Below are 16,346 nucleotides of genomic sequence, written 5' to 3'. Positions count from 1 at the left end.
TTTTTAGTTGTCCATATAATGTCTTTCTATTTTTAGTAGAGACGGGGTCTCGCTCAGGCTGGTCTCGAACTCCTGACCTTGAGCGATCCACCCGCCTCGGCCTCCCAGAGTGCTAGGATTACAGGCGTGAGCCACCGCGCCCGGCCTGATTTGAATATACAGTTTTGCTGTTTTCTCTCTTTGTGCCATCTGTTCTTTGGATTTTTTTTTTTTAACAGGGTCTCACTCTGTTGCCCAGGCACAATAATAGCTCAGTGCAGCCTTGAACTCCTGGGCTCAAGGGATTCTCTTGCATCAGCCTCCTGAGTAGCTAGGACTACAGGTGCACACCACCGCGCCCACCTAATTTTCTATTTTTTGTAGAGACAAGGTCTTGTTCTTGCTCAGGCTGGTCTCGAACTCCTGGCCTTAAACAATCCTCCCGGCTCAGCCTCCCAGAGTGCTAGAGTTATAGGTATGAGCCACTGCACCCAGCCCATTTTAACCTTTTTTTTTCCTGAGACAGAGTCTTGCTCTGTTGCCTGAGTTGGAGTGCCGTGGCGTCAGCCTAGCTCACGGCAACCTCAAACTCCTGGGCTCAAGCTATCCTCCTGCCTCAGCCTCCCGAGTAGCTGGGACTACAGGCATATACCACTACACCTTGCTAATTTCTTTCTCTTTTTAGTAGAGATGGGGTCTCGCTCTTGCTGAGGCTGGTCTTGAACTCCTGACCTCAAGCGATCCTCCCACCTCAGCCTCCCAGAGTGCTAGGATTACAGGCGTGAGCCTCCACGCCTGGCCCCATTTTAACCATTTTTAAATGTACCGTTTATTAGCCCTAAATACATTCATGTGCTGTGTGGCCATCACCACCCTCCATCTCCAGAACTTTTCCATCATCCCAAATTGAAATTCTGTGCCCAATAAACAGCAGCATTCCTCCTCCCCCGTGACTACCATACTACTTTCTGTCTCCTGAATTTAACTATTCTAGGTACCTCATACAAGTGGAATCGTGTAATTATTCTTTTGTGTGTGGCTTATTTCACAAAGCAAACTGTCTCCAAGGTTTATCTGTGTTGTAGCATGTATCAGAATTTCATTTCTTTTTAAGGCTGAAAAAGATTCCGTTGTATGTATAGACTACACTTTGTTTATCCATTGGTGGGCATTGATTTTCGCCTCTTGGCCATTGCGAATGATGCTTCTGTGAACATGGGTATGCAAACACCTCTTCGAGACCCTGCTTCCAGTTCTTTTGGCTATCTAGCCAGGAGCAGGGGTGCTGGGTCATATGATAGTTATATTTTTAATTTGGGGGGGTAAACTCCCATACTGTTTTCCACAGTGGGCTCACCATTGTGCCTTCCCACAGATAGTGCTCAAGGATTCCAGTTCCTTCACATCCTCTCCAACACTTACTGTTGTCATTTATGCCTACGCCATCCTAGTGGGTGCGATGTGGTTTCTCATGTGGTTTCGATTTGTACTTCCTTGATGATTAGTGATTTAGAGCATCTTTTCATGTGCTTGTTGGCAATTTTGTATATCTTCTTCGGAGCAATGTTTATTCAAGTCCTTTGGATTGCATCATTTGGTGGTTGCTGAGTTGAAGTTCTTTATGTGCTCTGGGTATTAATCCCTTAACAGATCTATGATTTGCACGCACATTCGTAAGTCGGGCAGAGTGGTGGTTGTGAAGGCTGCTGCTGTTCACCCAGTCCCGTGAGGGGGTTGCTAGACCTTTTCAGCAGCCGTGGCAGAGGCGGGTAGAGCTGGAGAGAACGCAGGTAACGCTCTCCGCATCCACCCATTGGGCTCCAGGATCATATTGAGAACTTGCGTCAGATGAGGACAGAGATTTGTCACGTTCAGTTGGTGATTGTACCTCAAAGTGTGCATTCAGCAAAGCACCTTCTGGGGCTCTGTCTGCTTTTTGTTTTTAAGGTCCGTTTCTCAGAAGTTGATAGGGAGCCTGCGGGGTTGTGTAGCACATGGGGCTCAGTCCTGGATCCGCCCCCACAGCGATGGTCAGGGACCCCTCGGAGTCAGCCTTTGCTACATAAGGCCAGCAATGTCCCGAAGCCTCAAGTGTCTCTGGGGGCAGGTACTTGTCCCCAGAAACCTTTTTTCAGCGAGCTGGCTGGGAGCGTGGTGCAGAGTCTCTCCTGGAGGGAGGAGAGTCCTTGAGCTCTTTAGAGTAATGAAATCCCTTAAAGGATTAAAAATCTTGTGGCAAATGCTGTCTTTGTACTCTATTGATTAATATCCTACGGGCTGGGCGCAGTGGCTCACGCCTGTAATCCTAGCACCCTGGCAGGCTGAGTCAGGAGGGTCACTTGAAGCCAGGAGTTGGAGACCAGCCTGGGCAACATAGTGAGACCCCATCTCTTAAAAAAAAAAATCGATATTTTGTTCATCATCGATTTTTTTGCATTAATTTTATTTTTAAAAATTGAATTACAATATGTATCTTGATTATGGACTATTTTTGGCGTTCCCTTAAATTCTGTGCCTGGGGCAAGTGCCTCACTCACCTCACCCTCGTCCCAGCCCTGCTCCATGTGGCTGCTTGGGTGTCCTCACAACATGGCATCTGGCCTCCCCCAGAGCCATTGGCCCAAGAGAGAGCAAGGACGAAGTCACAATGCCTTTTATGGCCTAGCCTTGGAAGACACACTCTGTCACTTCCTCAATGTCCTATGCATGACATAGGTCAGCCCTGCTCAGTGTGGAAGCCACTACACAGGGACAGGAGTGCCACGGACATGAATCCTGGGGCCATCTTACAGGCTGGCCGCCACAGCGAGTCTGCAGCCTGGAGACGCAGAGGTTGGGAGCAGCCTGCGCGGACTGGAGCAGGAATGTAGGGAGGGAGGCCGGGGGCAGTGGGGGGATCTTGGCCAAAGCACACAGAGTTTCTGTTAGGAGGAGTAAGTTCTGGAGAGCTAATGGATAAGTCACCTTGGTTTAGTCATTGCACAGTGCGTACGCGCATCAGGACATCATGTCGTATGCCATAGATACATACAGTTTTTATTTGTTAACCGGTGAGGCCTTACCCCCTCCCCACCATGCTTCCCTCCCGTAGACTCTTGAGTGGTTCGGACCCAGAGCCGGGCTGTCGGGGCCCACGTGGGCCCCACCCACCTGATCACAGCTCCTTGGTCCAGGGAGAAGCATCTGACCCCATCAGCCCTCCCCTAGGAATTTTATCTTATGTATTTATCTATCTGTCTGTCTATTTATTTATTTAGAAATAGGGTCTTTCTCTGTCCCCAAGGCTAGAGTGTAGTGGCATCATCATACCTCACTGCAACCTCAATCCCCTGGGCTCAAGCGATCCTCCTGCCTCAGCCTCCTGAGGAGCTGGGACTACAAGTGCACACCACCACACCTGGCTAATGGTTTTATTTTAATTTTTGTAGAGACAGGGTCTCGCTGTTTCCCAGGCCAGTCTTGAACTCCTGGGCTCAAGCGATCCTCCCGCCTCAGCCTCGCAAAGTGCCAGGATTACGGGCGTGAGCCACCGCGCCCGGCTGGATTGTTTCGTTTGGGAGCGAATGAGTCCATCCCGGTGGGAGAGGTGGCTGGGGGTGATCGTTTCCAGCCTGGTGGGGAAACGGCCAGGTGACACACAGCCTCTGCGTTCCAGGCTTCAGCTCCCATTGTGCGTGAGTCCCAGGGACATCTTTGCGCTGTGTTTTGGTAGATTTGCTGCTGCTATGACAGAGCACCACAGACCAGGTAACATGGAAAAAAGAAAAGGAATGTATTTCTCACAGTTCCGGAGGCTGAAAGCCCAAGCGCCTGGCACCAGCTCCTGCCAAGGGTCGCTCCGCAGAAGCGCGCAGGCGAGGTGGAGGGCGGTGGCCAAACTGACCCTTTTATCAGGAGAGACCCACTCTCGAGAACCCTCGTGACCTGATCACCCCTTAGAGGCCATCTCCCAGTACTGTCACAACGGCAGGGACATTCAAACCACAGCACTCAGTCCCGTCCGTTGTCTGGGTTTTAGAACCAATAAATTGCCGCTTCCTCCCAGGCCTCCTTCAGCTGGTTTCTGTCACTTTCTCACCTTTCTGGGTGGGCGTCTGTGCCAGGAAGGTGCTTTCAGCATGTGGCCGGTGCTGCCTGCACCTGTCGCCTAGGGCCGCGGTGGGAAGGTCAGAGCCTGGGCGCCACCCCAGACCCCCGGAACCAGACTGGGCCTCGGGAAGCTGCAGTTTGAATGCTGAATCCGGGCAGGACCGCGCTAGGTGTCATGGCGTCACTCCCCACCGCCCTCTACTTCTCCCTGGCCGCAGCTGCATGTCATGTTGGCTCGTGCGGACGAGGACTGAGAAACCCACAGTGTTGGGGACCCAGGTGGGGGATGCGGGCTCGCAGCTCTGGGGAGCCGAGTGGAGGTAAAGCTGTGGGCGCAGCACTGTGGGCATCGCCGGCGGAGGCGGGGGTCAGCACCTGGGGGAGGACGGGTGGCCGGGAGGGGAGAACCTTGTGGCCACAGCTCATTCTCAGCGGACGGACCCGGACGTCCTGTCACTCACAGCCGGCTTCTCCCCAGTTAAAAGAGGACATTGCACCAGTGATTGCCAAGGTCCTTCCAACTCTGAAACTCACGCCAGGGCCCGGGAGGCGGACGGTGGCCTTTCCCGGAAGGCTGGGCCCCGAGGCCGCTCAGGGCGGCTTCCTGAGGGGTGAGGCCAGCTCCGCTCTCTCTCGGTTTGTTCACTTCCCTCCTCCCCTGGGGACTGGAGATCCTTCTGGGAAGGAGGCTGGGCCCTTCTGGGCCGAGCCTTGTTTCCATGGCGCCCAGCCACCCCGCCAGCCAGCGAGACACTGTCTTCTCCTGGTTGACAGCAAGAGGACTCTGACCCCCTCCATTTCCTACCACACTGCGGGGCCAGACCTAGGAGGAGGTGCAGGGGCACGCCCAGCCCTTCATTCAGACCAGTCGTTCTGGAAGTTTCTGGAAGTTTGGGACCCTAGCAGCAGCAACAGCAGCAGCTCCCGGAAACTTGTTATAATAGAAATGCAAAGCACTGGACTCCACCCTTGACCTACTAAGTTGAAAACTCTGGGGTGGGGCCAGCCCTCTGTGTTTCACCACTGTCCCCAGGGTTTCTGGCACACCTAAGTCTGAGAGCCTGCTCTGTTGTGTGACGACTGTTCCAATTTTCCTGGGACTCTCTGAGTTTTAACACTGAGTGTCTTGAGTCCTGGAAACCTTTCAGTCCCAAGCACGCTGGGATGGTGGGGCACCCCTGCTTGCATTTCGGTATGTGACGCTTGAAACAGCACCACCCCCAAAATACAGTGACTTATTATTTTGCTCAAGAATTTGGGCAGGGCCAGCTCGTCTCTGGAGCATTCTGTGTTCCTAGGGCAGCTCAAAGCCTGGGGTGTGGAGTCACTGGAAGGTTCTCCCACTCCACACCTGGCTCCTGTCCCAAAATGATTCACCCAGCTCAAGACTGGAATAGCTGAGGCCTCGGGCATGTCCAGCTCTGCGGGGCACCAGCAGCAGGGGGGGAGAACGCCAGGTGACTTCCATCATCGCAGACCATCACTTCCAAAGCTGTCACAGGCTCCCCAGATCCCGGGGAGGGAAGCAGACACCGTGCTCCGTTGGGGGTGTTGACCCCACATTGTGTCAAGCGTGTGTGGTGGGAAGTGCTCGCCCACAGGGTGGGGAGGCCGCACCTCTCTTGCCTCAACACGGAAAATCCAGGGAAGGGAACCTCAGTCGCTCAGAGTCCATCCTTCCTCCTTCCTCCCCTCTTCCCACAGTTAACTGAGCACCCACGGGATGCTAGGAACCGGAGCTAGGGGCTGACGTGCCTCTGCAAATCCATTCATTTTTAAACAGGCCTGAGCTCCAGCCCTGGGAGCCTGGGACAGCTCCTGGCGCTGGGACAGGAACAGGCCTGGGCACTGCTGTGGGTGGCAGAGCAGCAGGGCCAGCTCTGAACTTAGGGTTGGGTGGGAGAGTGGCAGGAAGGGGGAGGGGAGCTCTGCTGCTGCTGCTCTGGCGCTTTCCTGGGTCAATGGTGACATTAACACAACCCTCCCTACCTGGGTGAAGGCTTTGGGGGCTTCCAAGCACCTTCCCCCGCATCACCCTGTTTGATTCCAAACTGACCTCTAGAGCAGTGCCCGCAACACCGCGCACTATCCCCGTGTCTGTCTCCTCTGCTTGACAGTGGGCTCCTTTGGGGGCGGGGACCACCCTGGTGTCATCGTCAAGCCTTCAGCATGGACAACCCGCCCCGATGATCGTGCATTGTCTGCGGGAGCTGGCTGCTCTGCAGGCACCGGCAATGCAGCGTGCCTGTAGTTTTCCTCGGGGCCGTCCAGACCCGTCCTGCAGCCTGAATTTCAGTCCCCCACCTTGACCTGAGCCCTTGGCCAGGGCACAGCCTGCATAACCGTTCACTTCTGTCCAGCTCCGTACCCACCCGCAACCCTCCAGTGTTTCCGCCAGGCAGCCTGCGGTGTGGGAGAGCATCTTCACGCATCCTCTGGGAGCCCCTGCAGCCAGGGCCTCATCGTGCTGGCTTCAGCGCCGTCTGGTGGACAGATCTGGGTCTGCAGGGACCGCATCCCTTTGGTGGCCCAAAAGCAAAACCAGCCATTTACCTGGCCCCACTCTGTGCCTTGGGACTTCTGAGTCCCAAATCCACAGTCCAGCCGCGCTCGCACCCAGCTCAGCTTGCGCTGCCAGCTGCCTGCTCAACGCCGAGCCAATACACCTGCGAGCCAATACACCTGCGCCTCACATCAGTGGGTGCAAATGAACCTCTTCCTCTCAAATCCCAGCCCCGCACTCAAATTTGTGCACAGAAGCCGGCATTTATCGGCTGGGCGCGGTGGCTCACGCCTGTAATCGTAGCACTCTGGGAGGCTGAGGCGGGTGGATCACTCAAGGTCAGAAGTTCGATACCAGCCTGAGCTCTTCGCCCCCCCCCCCCCCGTCTCTACTAAAAATAGAAAGAAATTAGCTGAACAACTAAAAATATATAGAAAAAATTAGCTGGGCATGGTGGCACATGCCTGTAGTCCCAGCTACTCGGAGGCTGAGGCAGGAGGATCGCTTGAGCCCAGGAGTTCGAGGTTGCTGTGAGCTAGGCTGACGCCACGGCACTCTAGCCCGGGCAACAACAACAACAAAAAAGCGGGCATTTATCATAACAGAGTAGAACGAAATAACCAAAACATGCACTCTATGGGATATTATGCAATTGATAAGAGGAGCGTGCCAGATTGAAAACATCTCCAACAAGCATATTAAAGAACAATACAGATGGGATGATTCCATTTATTAAAAAAACCCAAACCTGACCTAGTGTTTCCCTATACATTTGAAACCGGACACACTCCAAACTAGTAACAGTGACCTCTGGGGAGGGAAGGGGGTTGGGCAAGAGTGAAGGAGGCCTTTCCTTTTACACACGATTAATGTGACCTTTTTAAGTCTCTAAGACAAAAGACAAACAAAAAATAACCCCTGATGCCAGTAGCTCAGTTCCTGCTGCCCTCCTAGCCAACCCCTGCCCCCACCCCCCAGCCACCTCCCTGGGCCACCAGGCTCCCCCATGGTGACTCCTGTCCTCTCCCTCAACGTCCTTGTCCTTCTGGCCTCTCTACAGCCTTTCCCCCTCACCTCTGGCAGCTGCAACGGCTCTGGCTGTCGCCGCAGGCCCCCCCCCCCCCACATCATCTTCCCGGCCAGGTGGGCCTTTTAAAAGCTCCGATTGCTGCTCATCTGTTTAAGACCCCTCCTGGCCCTCAGCAGTGAACGCTTGGTGGCCTGACCGGCATCCCCAGGATCTTCCTATTAGGGGGCAGTCCCTGTTGTGTGAGCTGTCACGGGAGCCCGGCCCCTCCTGCCACCCCAGAGGCTGAAGGGGGCAGCGGGTGCAGAGCCCCGATGCAGGGACCTCAGCCTGCCTTCACCCCTGCGGCGCCGGCGCCCTGCACCCCCTGCCATCCGGCTGAGGCCTGCAGGGGCGGCGTCCAGCAAGGCTGCAACCCAGTAGTGGGGGTGACCAGTCACCTCCCCAGACTGGGCCTGGCGGGGGCTATGGCCACCAGATCCCCTTCATCCCTCTCTGATTCCCAGACTTCTGGTCAGGTCCCTGGGCTCCTCAGACACTCCCAATAACGCCTTTTCTGCTTAGTCACCAGGATTGGTTTCGGTTTCTGGCCACCTCCTATGCGGCCCAGGCCAGGCTTGTGGAGCTCAGGCCCTTCCAAGTGTCACAGGTGAGTGTGTGTGAGGGACACCTGGTCAGTGTGCCCACATGTGGCCCATGTATGGAGGTGGTGCTGCTGGTTATAGCAAGAAGCCCTGTCAGGACCCAGATGTTGAGAGACGGGAGCTGTGACTTGCCAAAGGCAACCACCGGACACGATTCTGCTGGGTTTTCAAGGAAGCTGGGGGCCTGAGAAGCTTGCTGAGCCCCCCTTGGGCTTCCCTGGCCGGGCAGGGCCTCCCCCTGGACAGGGAAACCACCTTCACCGCCAGTGAGCGCCTCTCGGGCAGCTGGAGAGGACAGGGGCCCGGACATGCCCCAGCTCCAGGGCCTGGGCAAACATTCGCTGGCCGTGTACTGTTTGCATTTGCACTCACTGTCGTAAACGGTCCCTTTCATGAGCAGCAAGCCACCAGAGCTCATTTCACCCCACCCTCGCGGGGCCGCTTCACAGGTGCCCTTGGTACCTGCAGGGACCCTCCGGCAGCCTCCAGACCCTCCTCGGCGGCATCCCCACCTGGCCAGCCTCCCTTCCAGCCACACAACGCGGAGCTTCTGCTCCTCCCGGGCCTCCTCCCTGTCCCGTAAATCCCCTGGCCTCCTGCCAGGCTCAGAAAGTCCCCTCGGATCCTTTCCGTCCTGCCTGCCCAGCCCGAGCCCTCGCGGTCGGTCCCTCCTCCGCCGGGCAGCAGAAACTAGTATTTCATCCTCATCCAGCGCCAGGTCCCCAGGGCCGCAGGCCGAGGCCTCGGGCGCGCTCGCTAGTCCCCCACCCGGGCCCCTGGGTGTCCGGCAGCTCGTCTCCCTGTCGCGCCGCCGCCGGGCTGGAGGCGACGCCCCCGCGCTGCGCGGCACCCCAACCCCCCCGGGCTGCCCTGTCTCTTCCGTCTCCGTCCGGAAAGCGGCGCCTCTGCCCGGGCTCCGTAAACAAGAGCGATTTTTATTAATAAAAACCGGGGGCGCTGGGGATGCGCCCGCCAGATTGTGACACACACCCGCAGTGTGACCGCGGCGGCCCTCCGGGGTCCAGGCCGGCCGCGGAGCGCGGGGCGCCCTCCCGAGGCCCAGCGGACCTGAGCGCCGCCCGGCTGTGCCGCGGGACCCCAGCCGGTCACTCAGCGCCGGGCCTTGTCGCCGCCCCCAGTTCTCGGCCGTGACGGGCTCTGCGACCGCGGAACAAAGGGGCGCGGGGCGGGGGGCTCGCGGGCGGGCACGGCCTCGGTGCCCGGGGCGGGGGTCTCCTCTCGGCCCCCGCCGGGGGGATCCGGCGGCCGCACCCCTCCGCGAGCTCCCGGAGCCGAGCCGCGCGAGGCGGCGACAAGAGCCACCATTTCCTCTCCGCGCGCCTCCCCGCCGGCTCCTTCCCCCTCGAGGCTTCTCGCGGGGTTCACAGACCACGTGTCATTATCGGTTTCGCAGAAGTTGGGTGTGAGCACAAATGTGCTTCCTTTTTGTGGGCAAGGAAACACGCCTGCGAGGCCCGGTCGCCCCCGCGCGGGGTCCCCGGGCCGCTGTCGCCCCCCGCCCGGCTGCAGGCCCCGGGGCTCCGCGCTCTCCGCTGCCGCGCGGTGGCCACCAGAGGGCGCCCGGCGCCGTCACCTGGTCCTCCCGCGCCCGGGCGCCGCTACCCGGCCAAGCGCGGGACCAGCCGGCGCGGGGGAGGTCACCGCGGCCCCGCGGCCTGGCGGGGAAGCGGGGCCATCGCGGGCTCCCTGGGCTGGACCGGGCCCACCGGCTGGAGAACCGGGTTGGGTCGCTGTGTGATCTCGGGGCAGCTGCTGGCTCTCTTTGTGCCTCAGTTTCCCGCCTGTGAACGGAGAGCGAGCACTGCCGGTCTGTGTCGAGGGGCGCGATTCCGAAGCTCCCCCGGGCTGGCCGTGGGGACAAGGCGGCCCCGCCATCCCCGGAGGCCCCGAGTGTGAACTTTCTTATCTCGGGTGTGGACCACGTCATACAACCGCCTTGTGGTATTTTAAAAGAAGGTGGGAACCAGGGCCCCCAACTTGCAGGTGCGCCTGCTCCCCGCGCTGTGATTCTGTCGCTGCTCGACACAAGCCTGGGAAATCCTGAGCAAACCTTCCTGTATGCAGATCCGTCCCCACACGCAGAAGCTGATAATCCGCTTGACAAACGGATTTGTCCACTTACAAAATAATTTGCAACGGGATTTTTCTCCATGAGTAAATTGTCCGTGAGCCACCCCTGTAAATAAAATAGTTGTAACAAGCCAGGGACTTGGAAATGAATCCTATTGTAAAATAAATACTTCCCTGGGAAAAATGGCCACAGGGCCAAGGACAGGCATGCCATTCAGGCTGGAGCCTGCTCAGGGCTCAGCTGATAGGTGCCTAGAATATTCTGTAAAGACCCCCTGAATGGGAGGGGGGGGGTCTTCCCTCCCATTGCCACCTGTTCTCCCTCCTGTCCCCATACCCTAGGGTGGATTATTTGGCTGCTCTTCATGGCCTGGCTGGAAGAGACCTGGAGATCCTCCAGGGAGCACTCACTGGCCAGTCAACCTAGGTGGGCTGGGCAGGGCCTCCCAGGCTGTAGCTCTGCCTGGAGTGGGTGCTCCTCCTGTCTGGCTTGGGGACACCCACCGTTAGGGAACTCAGCAGGGCACCTCTCTGAGCAAGGGGAGGGGGCAATGGCATGCATTCCCCAAGGGAAGTCTGAGCAAGTCTTGGCCCACCAGCCCCGCCCCCCCTGGCCCCTTGGTACTGGGCAGGCACTGGTTCGCAGATACCACTGCTCACTTAAATCTCTTGAACTTTGTGACTTTTTCATTAAGTCCAAAAAGCCAGTGGAACAAGCAGGAAAAACCTGAGCAGGTCAAGGCCCAGAAGATAAAGGTAGCTATTATTATTACTATAATATTTTTATTAGAACATTCTGACTATAAAGACAAAATTTTTCTTAAAAAAACGGAAACCGAGCAGAGATGGCAACAGCTGCACAGTGCGAGGAGGAGACAGACCCACAGAATGAGCCCAAGCAAGCCGGGAAACACACAGACAGACACGGCAGTCCGGGAGGGGCTGGGAATGCAGAGTGGCTACAATATAGTATCTAAAATGTCCATTTTCCAACAACAACAAATTACAAGACATGCAAAGAAAAGAAAAGTGTGACCCATACTCTGGGGGAAAAAGGAATTAACAGAAGCTCACCGAGGGGGCCCAGATGTTGGACTTTGTCTCTCTCTTTCTCTCTTTTTCTCCCTGTTCCGGTTCCCAGGCTAGAGGCTGCGGCTGGGCCAGGTGTCCACCTGCCAGTCCTATCAGCTGCGGGGGAGGTGGGTGGGGGGAGCAGAACTGTAGCAACATAGAAGGTGAAGCCACCTTTCTGACCCTGCGTGGATGAGGATCATTTCCCAGAGAAAAGAGGGCTCACTGGTTCCAGTCTAGGTAGACACCCCCAAAGGTGTCTGTCACCCTTGCTTCCTTTCTGCAAGGTAAGCAGTGATGCCCCAGGAGCCCAAAGGGACTCAGATTTGTGCTCCATCAGGAGGAGGACGTCCCTTATCTGCTGGCTGGTGCTCTGCAAACACCCCTTGTCCCCGGGGAGGGACTGTGTAGAGCTGAAAAGGGGACGAATGGGAAGATGGCTCACCACCCCTAAGCTCCTTTTTCCTTATCCTGTCTCAGAAGTGGGACCATCACCCCATTTCATGTAAACTGCATTCAAAGGAATGGTGGTTGGATCTATTGCCCCTGACTCCAGACAGACCAAGACTGGGCTGCACCTCCAGGACCGGGGTGGGAGCCCTGACAACACTCAGGGTGGGCCCTGTGTGAAATGCAGCTCCAAAGAAGCAAGGGGAAGACAAAAGAACCAGGAACAAGAAAAATAAAAGGTATTAAAATAGGCTTAGCTACTTTGGGGTTTTCCTTTGTATTTATTTTTAGCAAGGATTGTGTGCCTAACTCTGCATTAAAATAGCTGATGCCACCAGTCATTGTTCCAGGCCTTGCACACTGCAGCCTGGCAGGCCTTCTGCAGCCAAGCGCAGGCAGCTGGCAAGGCCTGGCCCACCCAAGCCGAGCAGGGGGCATTTATTTCACGGAGCCCCCCTCACCGAACCCTCCTACGCGTGAATGCAAACAGAAGCGGGCGCTGCTGGCGTGGCTCAGAGCTGGGAAAGCGCGCAGGAGGCAGCCATGCTTGAGGACTTAGGCCTCTAACATGCATATCCTCTGACTGCAGCCGGCCGAGGCTGAAATTCCTGCCCTGGATCACGGAGCCCGGCATCCCAGGGAGACGGATGCCACAGCCAGCCCTCCGCACACTCCATGAGGGACTTTGTTTTGAGCATTTTTCCCAGGAGAGGGGGTCAGGAAGACTTTCTATTCAGCAAGTCCTACCTAAAAATGCCAAATCCGTCACATCCTCCCCCCGGCCCACTGGCCAGTGTGGCTCAGGCCGCCTGGGAGGAACAGGTGTGCCTGTGGACGGGTAAAAGGGTAGAAGGGGACAGGAGCCAAGGAGAGGGGACCCTGGAGGCTGGAGTGAGAAGTATGAGTCAGACTTTCCCTTTGCCCAGACGTGTCCAAGTCTTGGCCCTGGTGCCAGTGACCTCGTGCCAGTGACCTCCATGCAGAGCTGGCCCGAGTCCCTGAGAAGAGCGGGGCTGAGAATCCGGAGCAGGAAGGTTGCCATCGTGTCTACGAGAGATTTGAGAATCCTGGGGAAGAGACAGTGTGATGTCCCCGTGTGCAAGATGACTTTGGTCAATACCTTGGGGACAGTTAGCATTTGTTAGGACCCCACACTCTAGAGGTGGCTTTGTCAACACTTCAGATGTCTTTATCTAAACAAGTACCTGAGGGGTGTTATAAATAGTTTCTTTAGCAAGATGATTGGTGTTCCAGACGCCATGGCCAGAGAGACCGAGCAGGCGCTATGAAAATCTGCAGGCTCGCACCCTCGGGCCACAGTTCCATTTGTACCTGTGCGTCCCTTTAGGGGAGGATTCTGGTGGCTGACACTACAGGAAGAATACAGTTGCGTTTGCTTCCAAGGGACCCTTTCTTGCAAGATACACGTCAAAAATTGGGGCTCCCGCCTTCGAGCAGCAGCACTGTGACCTCTAGCAGGCTATTTATTTAACTTCTCTAGACTCAGACTTCCCCTTCTGCAGACTGGAGATGACCACACAACCTGCAAGGTGACTGAGGAGCAGAGGAGCTTCAAAGTGGCCAGTGTCATCCCGTCGTGTGGCTGGAGCAAGGTCAGAACCGGCGTCCCGACCTCTTCTTCGGGGCCTGGGCCTCCACGTCCCCGCCTCCCCGCGCCGCGCGGGCACCTGGCGACCCGCGGGACTCGTCGCAGCCTCGGGGTCGCCTCTGTGCCTGGGCGCGTCGCCCCCGAGGCAGCCGCCGGCCTCGCGCCTGCGCCCCCGGGAGTCCCGGGAGGTCCTGTCCCCACGCGGCGGTGGCCCCGGTGGGGGGTATGTCTGCAGGCCCAGGGGCTGTCCCCGGGCCCGCCGCGCGAGGCCGGCCGAGGACAGCAGCAGCTGCAGGTTCCTCCCGCTCCTGCCAGCGCTTCGCTCCCGCCCCGTCCCCCGCCCGGCACTTAAAGCAGCTGCCAGGAACCGAAATATTAATAGGTACAAACTTCCTGGAAAGATTTGCGTCTTTGCGACAGATGACCCCGACTTGTGCACTGAAATAAATAAATGGCAGCTCCGGGGCCCGGCGGCCGGGACCGGGGACAGTCGCGGCGGGCTCTGGGGCGCCCGGCGGGCGCAGGGGCGCGGGGCCAGGGGGTCGCCTTTGTACGCGGGGCCGGGCGCGCGCGCGCCCCTGTCCCTGCGCTCGCGGAGCCCCCCGCCCGGCCGCGCGCCCTTCCCGCGCCCACGTGACCCGCACCCGCCACCCCCACCCCGCCGCGGCGCCTCCTCCCGGGACAAAGCCCGGCCCGCCCCGCGCGCTCCGGGACATCTGTCACTGCGGCTCCTCCGAGCAAATCCCCACCTGGCGCGTGGAGATGCGATTCGCTTTTCCGAGTTCTTCGACACTCGCGGCGCCCGGGATTCCCCGGGCCGCAGGCGGCGGTGCCAGGGGGGCCGGCCCGCCTCGCCGCTCCCCGCCGCCCGGGAGGTGACCGCGGCGGGGAGGGCCCGCGCCACCGCCGCCTTCCAGGGGCGCCGCGGTTCCCGCGCCTCGCCCACCCCGCAGAGAGCACAGGTCCCGGGCGGGGAGGTCCCGGGGTCCCCGCGCCCCAGGGAGCGGCCTCGGCGCCCCAGCTCCGCCTTCGGGCTTCTCCGGAGGGAGCGTTGGCTGCAACTTTGCTCCCTGCCCAGGAGTCGTCATTCGTCCATTTCACATGTTGATCGATCGCCTGGGACCTACTGGGTCCTACTGGGACCTACTGTAGCCGGAGCTACAGTAGCAAACGCACAAATCCCTGCCCTCTTGGAGCTTCTAGTGTACGGGGACAGACAGCGACATACGTGATGTAACGTGTTAGTGAGAAAGGCCAAGGGACAGAGGGCAGGGAAGGGGGGGACGGAATGCGAGGGGAGAAGTGAAGTTTTGGACGGGGCGCCTGGGAGGGCCTCGCTGGGCAGGCAAGAGCGACTTTTGAGGAAAGGCCAGAGGGAACTGAGCGAGCCAGCCGCGCTCACCGTGTGGCCCTCTGCGTTGCAGGGACAGCCAGGCCGGCGTGGCCGGAGCGGCGTGAAGAGGAGGTGGCCAGCAGACGCTGGGGCCGGAGGGGCCAGAGGGGAGGGCTCAGGTCGCGGAGCGAGCCAGCCATTGTAAGGACCTGGGCTTCACGGCCCGGGGAGCTGGGGAGCCATGGAAGGGTTCTGAGCAGAGGAGGGACACCTTGACTTTGAAGCGCAGACCGTGGGGCAGACAGACCGCGGGAGGCAGAACAGAAGCGGGAGAGCGAGCAGTCGGGAGGCTCCTGCAGCCCTCCCAGGGGCTGGCTGGGGTGGTGGCTGCGGAAGTGACGGGAAGGGTGGCATTGTGGCCACACTTTGAAGGGAAGGCTGACGGGATGTGTTGCCCCGCCAGGTACGAGGTAGGAGAGAGAAAGAGAGATCAAGGAGAGTCGCAAGGCTTTGGCCTGGTGGAGCAAACTGGCCCGGCTAGTTTGGTGGGTGCGGGGTCTCTGGGAAGCGCAGCTCTGGACAGGCGGGGCTGGCGACGCCCAGGGGACACCGGTCAGGCAGGTCTCCAGGGCAGAGGAAGCGTGTGGGCTGCAGATAAACACGGGAGTTGTCACACAGACCTGCTGGGGCTCAAAGCCACAATTTCCCCAGGTTGTCCAGCTCTGTGCTGCCCACTGCGGTGGCTGCTAGCCACACGTGGCTCTTGAGCACTTGAAATTAGTGGAAGAGCGACGGAAGAACTAAAATTTTCATTTTAATTAATTTAAAATTTAAAAACTGATACTTGACTCAGTTGTTAGAATATTGTGAAGCGTGTTTGGAATAACTGGGGTACACAGATCTTCCTCACCTGCAGAGTTTATGAGATCGCGATTCACATCCAGGATTTCTGATGAAACTTTAGCATCAATGTGGGATGTGCTCAAGTGTAAAATTCACGCTGGAATTGGAAGATTTAGTACAAAAAATGTAAACGTTCATGAATAATTTTATATTTGATTACATGTTTAAATGATACTAATTGGCTCTATTGGGTTAAATTAAAAGTTATTAAAATTAGTTTTACCTATTTCTTTTTTTTTAAATGTGCCTACTAGATAATTTCATGTTACGCATTAAATTTCTTCTCCATGGTGCTGACGTCGGGAGGAGTGTGGACAGAGAGGAGAAGAGGTCCCAGCGTCAGGCCAGGTGGGCTGCTCCATTGCATAGAGGCCAGGGGGATGGGGAGGAACCGGTAGAACAGCCTGGAAAGGAGCAGAGAGGTAGGGGGAAAACCAGACAGGTGTGTTGTTGAACCAAAGTTGCTTCCCCTCCTTCCCCCAGAGCCCAGCACAGCGCCTGGTGGTCTGTAACAAATGAAGTTGGATCTTTGGAAGAAGTGGTGGCTTAATCCTGCGGTCCCCAAGCCCCAGGCCGCAGCCTGGTACTGGTCCATGCACGGTTAGGAACTGAGCTCCCCACTCCACCCATCCATGGAAAAATTGTCT

This window comes from Eulemur rufifrons, chromosome 11, assembly GCF_041146395.1.
Source record: "Eulemur rufifrons isolate Redbay chromosome 11, OSU_ERuf_1, whole genome shotgun sequence".
NCBI lineage: Eukaryota > Metazoa > Chordata > Mammalia > Primates > Lemuridae > Eulemur > Eulemur rufifrons.
The sequence above is the reverse complement of the archived record's forward strand: the minus strand, read 5'-3'. Positions refer to the sequence as shown.